We start from the raw sequence: 6,000 nt of genomic DNA on the forward strand, positions 1-6,000 counted from the left end.
TGGAGTATTTATTGGTATTTTAATGAAGTATTATTTGGCTGCAGACTCAGTGGGAGAGCAGCTGAACAGGCATACACACAGCAGGTGGCCCCAAACACACACACACACACACACACACACACACACACACACACACACACACACATCATATCATATCATACAGGCATCACACACATGATCACATATTAACACACATACAAGCAGAGATAGAAATATCCATGCATGTATGTAGAAACGTTTGTAGATTTTAGGATAAAAGACTGTAAACTGTAAATAGGTTAAAGTTTCTGTAACAGTAAAACACTGTGATATCTGATGGTAGAACCTTTATTTATACGACATTTTAAAGGAATTTATAAGGAATAAAGTAATTTTTTTTATATTACAGACTGTAAACTGCACAGAAAACCACCGTCAGAGCATCATAAAATATGGATTAAAACTCAACAGTACTAATATCCTTTTACTGTAATAATAGAAAAAGTTCTACTGTATTTATTACAGTAAAGTTCAAGAAACTACTGAGAGTTTTTTACTGTAAAAATCTACAAATTAAACTACTTCCCAAACATAATGTCGACGTAAATCTTTGAAAACACGAATATATAGTTTAATGTTTTAAAAAGGTTCAGTAATTTCTGAAAACAGCAGCTCAGTGCAGTTAAACAGAATTTATTGGGAACTATTTTCAGCGGCGTATTAATCCACATTTGGTGCTCTATTAAGTATTTGGGGCAGCAGGACAGTCTGTGTCCAACTCTTCCTCACAGGTTAGTTAATGACAGACAGTCAGTGAGTGTGTGTGTGTCCAACTCTTCCTCACAGGTTAGTTAATGACAGACAGTCAGTGAGTGTGTCTGTGTCCAACTCTTCCTCACAGGTTAGTTAATGATGTTACTGAGTCAATGTGAGCAGATTGTGTCTGTAGATTGAAGAGAATCAGAGTCTCACTGATGGTGGAAATAAAGGTTTTACTTCCTTAAAACAGCCGTTTTTTGAATGGAGTTTGGTGTGACAGTGTGGAGCAGAGGGGATTTGAACCTTAATAATTCCCATAAACTGAGCTGACCTACCTTCTAATAATGAACCTTGGAAACAGCAGAAAGTAACAGGAAGTGGACATAAACCCTCCTGTTTTCTTCTTCTGTGGATGAATGTGATGGAGGCGGACTGAAAGGACACTCATCAGCCTCTATTTCTTTAGTTTTTATATATAATGACACCAATCAGCAACCACATCTATGTCTGTAGAGTTTACAGTAAAAGACTGTAAACTCTAAATAGATAAAAGTTTCTGTGACAGTAAAACACTGATGACATCTGACGGCAAAACCTTAATTTATACGACATTTATCTGGAAAAATATGGATTCAAACTGAGCCGAACTAACACCCTTTTACCGTGTTTATTACGGTAAAGTTGTGGCAACCACAGCTGCCTGCTGCAGTGTTGGTTGAGCAGATGCTCTCTGACAGTCTGTTAGGAAACACGTCTGCAGTTTGTGTCACATGTTCCAGCAGCAGCAGCACTGACGCTTGATTAGAGGCGGCATGTTTAGTTTCAACACGCTAAGTGTTGCTCCCGGCTGCAAGGACGTGGTCTGGATGTTGTTTGAATGTTAGTGTGTCAGTATGAGACTGCAGGCTGTCTGCATGACTGAGCAGGAAACACTCGCTCTATCTGAGGTCAGTTACATTCAGGGGACGAGCAGATGGTTTTCACTCCTCATGTCTCAGCTGGGGGACGCTGTCATATGTTGTTATTGGTTAGAAAGAACATCGACTGGCACGTTAAACCTCATTCAGGGTTGTGAGATCTTCGTAAGGTTCACACTGTACGCAACTCTCAGTCTTAATCGGGAGTCTTGACGTCGTTGTGAGGGTGAGAATCGGGGCTGAAGGGTGTGAACACGACATCAAGAGGTGTAAAGACGGAGTAATGTTTGTTGGTCAGTTGGTAGTTCGACGCTCTGAAGTAGCTCTTTACTTTACCCACCACCTCCATACGCTGACCAGGCAGCGGTAATTGAGTTGGGAGTGAATAAGTGGAGATCTCTTAGTGATCCAAACCTGCAGTTCCTCTAACGGCCACTAGAGGTTGGCTCCAGCAGTGAGTCAGTTTCCATAAGGCCCCATATTAAAATGTTTACAGCCGTTTAGTCTCGATAGATAATTTCCCCGTTCATGTACAGAGGATGCATTTATATACAACTCACCTGTTTAAATTATATTAAAGATTAAAGTTATGCATAATTAATGAGCGTAGCTGCTTTGAGTGACAGGTGGAGTCAGAACCATCAACGTATATGAAGATGGACGACCTGACAGCTCTCCCTCCCTCTCTATCTCCCCCTGGTGGCTGACTGCAGTATAGACTCTCTCTCTATCTCCCCCTGGTGGCTGACTGCAGTATAGACTCTCTCTCTCTATCTCCCCCTGGTGGCTGACTGCAGTATAGACTCTCTCTCTCTATCTCCCCCTGGTGGCTGACTGCAGTATAGACTCTCTCTCTCTATCTCCCCCTGGTGGCTGACTGCAGTATAGACTCTCTCTCTATCTCCCCCTGGTGGCTGACTGCAGTATAGACTCTCTCTCTATCTCCCCCTGGTGGCTGACTGCAGTATAGACTCTCTCTCTCTATCTCCCCCTGGTGGCTGACTGCAGTATAGACTCTCTCTCTCTATTTCCCCCTGGTGGCTGACTGCAGTATAGACTCTCTCTCTCTATCTCCCCCTGGTGGCTGACTGCAGTATAGACTCTCTCTCTCTCTCTCTCTCCCCCTGGTGGCTGACTGCAGTATAGACTCTCTCTCTCTCTCTCTCTCTCCCCCTGGTGGCTGACTGCAGTATAGACTCTCTCTCTCTCTATCTCCCCCTGGTGGCTGACTGCAGTATAGACTCTCTCTATCTCCCCCTGGTGGCCAATTGCACCTGGCTGCAGTACGCAGATCGGGGTTGGGCTAAATGTGGGCGGAGCTAAACGTTTGACTCCGCGTAAAACCCACGTTGTAGAATGTAGAATAACGATTAAAATATACAAGCAAATCTGGAGGGGAAAAGCAAAATATACATCAGGTTTCAATGTTTCACAAAACATATTTTACCAAGATCACCAAGACCCACCAGACACATTGCACATGATGTAGGCCTAGTAGCCTGCGCACAGGTAGCCTACTGAAACGTACAGTAAGTAAAGTTTTTCAAACAGCATCCTCTGCTCTTCATATGTAAGATGTTCTCCCATCTAATAATTGATATGATGTGTCTGCATCAAGGTCTGAATATGAGTCATGCTTCTACCCCTCTTTAATGTCGAGGGGGCTGGAGCCTTGGTATCTGCTTACAAGTGCTTCTTGTGCACTCTCCACTCTGTTGGAGCCGATTTATATTTTAACCAAGGGAAATGCAAATTGTGTTTTGGGAAAAGAGTAGATAACTCTTTCAAATACTTACTCAAGTATGAGTAGAAGTAGTTTTGGAAAAGGCTGCGGCCACTACGCTTCATCTCTAACGGCTACTTCTACTTGAAAATTGCAAAAAAAACTACCACCTAAATGTTATTATTTATACGACTGACATAAACATGAGGCCTTTGCACGTTGCTTGCATGAATAATTTATTTATCAACTTGGTGGTTTCTCCATAAATTAGTTTATAATTTACACGAACAGAAAACGGCAACTTACCTCTCGGCAGAAAAGCGCGCAATTATGGACTCAGACACATTCTTCCTCTTCCGGTTGCTATTGGGCAAGTGTGCGGAGTCAAACGTTTAGCTCCGCCCACATGTTGAGCCACTCCTCGATCTGCGTACTGCAGTCAGGGCTTACTCCTGGTGGCTGACTGCAGTATAGACTCTCTCTCTCTATCTCCCCCTGGTGGCTGACTGCAGTATAGACTCTCTCTCTCTCTCTCTCTCTCCCCCTGGTGGCTGACTGCAGTATAGACTCTCTCTCTCTCTATCTCCCCCTGGTGGCTGACTGCAGTATAGACTCTCTCTCTCTATCTCCCCCTGGTGGCTGACTGCAGTATAGACTCTCTCTCTCTATCTCCCCCTGGTGGCTGACTGCAGTATAGACTCTCTCTCTCTATCTCCCCCTGGTGGCTGACCGCAGTATCACTCATAAAGCCTCTATGTTAGCAGATGGGACAAACAAAAAAAATCAAATAAAATGTTCCCAAAGATTGTTTCTGTCATTTTAGGTCGTTCTTATCAGGCTGATGTTTGTTCAAATGTTCATTTTTATCATCAGTTTGGTTTCAATTTGTTATTTGAAGATATAAAAAGGGGGTTTTTACAACATGATTGACAGCTGAGTCACTGAGTCGGCTCGGCGGGACTTTGATTCGACTACCACACCAGCACCAGATGGCAGCGGCCGTATCAGATATTTTAGTCAAATTTTTGTACAGTGGGAGGAGGTGGAGATGTCCATCTTTTGCCAAGATGGCGTCGGCCTGAACCGCCCACAATGAGCTTCACAACGGCTCTTTAGAAACCTTTACAGTCTACACTGTAAAAAAAAATTTATAGTAAAAAACTGTCAGCTGTGGTATCCAGAACTACTTTTGCTATTATGGTAAAAAGGTATTAGTACAGTTGAGTTTTAATCCACATTTTACTGTATAAATACAAGTTTTTACCATCAACAGAAACAGTTTTACCATATGATGCTCTGACGGTGGTTTTCTGTGCAGTTTACGGTCTGTAATACAAAAAAAAGACTTTATTCTGTATAAATTCCTTTAAAAGGTGTTTTACTGTTACAGAAACTTATTTACAGTTTACAGTCTTTTACTGTCATTGTTTGACAGTTTTATTATTATTTATTATTGTTATACTGCTGATCTATTGAACAGTGATCGATTTATATTTAACCTCATTTTTTGCCAGAAACTGAAATATAGAAAATAATAAATAATTCGTCCCAAAATACAAATTAAAAACTGTCTCGCTGATCATTTAATGGTTTCTACATCTGCCAGCACACACACACACACACACACACACACACACACACACACAGACACAGACAGACACACACACACACACACACACACACACACACACACACACACAGCGACAGCAGCCGTTCAGGGTTATGGGTTCAATTCCCTGGCAGAGCAGGAAACCAACCGTGATTCTTTCTGTTGACTTGGGGTCAGAGGAGGCTTCTGGGTAGTGAGACGGGACAGGACGGGGTGTCACACACACACACACACACACACACACACACACACACACACACACACACACAGGCTTAGAGCTGTGAGAACATTTTCTTGTGGCCTCGAGGTGTCAGGAGCACCCATCAAACCACCAACAACTAATTATTACCTTCCTTTCCTTTCTCACCGTGTGTGTGTGTGTGTGTGTGTGTGTGTGTGTGTGTGTGTGTGTGTGTGTGTGTGTCCGTGTGTGTGTGTGTGCGTGTGTGTGTCTGTGTGTGCGGGCCCCCAGGGGCCGTTGGTGTACATAATGGCTTTTTGAAGAAATTGTCGGTTTGTAAAGACGTTTGATTGACACCTCCTGATGTCTCAATCCAATTAGAGAGAGAGAGAGAGAGAGAGAGAGAGAGAGAGTCCTTTGTGTACAGTGTGTGTGTGTGTGTGTGTGAGTGTGTGTGTCACACCTGAACAATAAATAAGTTGATTAATTCAAAGTTTCATCTGATAAATCAATAATTTTGCTTGCAAATGTCAAAGTTTTTGTTCCGTCTCTTTAATATTTTATTTTATTTATTCTTAATTTTATTCACTTTATTTTATTATATTATATTAACTATGAGCAGCATTAGTGATTATTCTGAACACTTCGTACAAGATTTTAACTGAAAATAATTGACATTAATTTATTTATTTTCTCGGTTTTAAAACCAAAAACATGATTTAATTTCTTTCTTAATAATTAACAAAAAAACACCTTTTTTTTTGTTTCTCGTCTGATTTTTTCTTCCACAACTGCTTCATTTAATTTTTATTACATGAAGATAAAGTGCAGC

The sequence above is a fragment of the Dicentrarchus labrax genome, unplaced genomic scaffold, assembly GCF_905237075.1.
Source record: "Dicentrarchus labrax unplaced genomic scaffold, dlabrax2021, whole genome shotgun sequence".
NCBI classification, from domain to species: Eukaryota; Metazoa; Chordata; class Actinopteri; family Moronidae; genus Dicentrarchus; species Dicentrarchus labrax.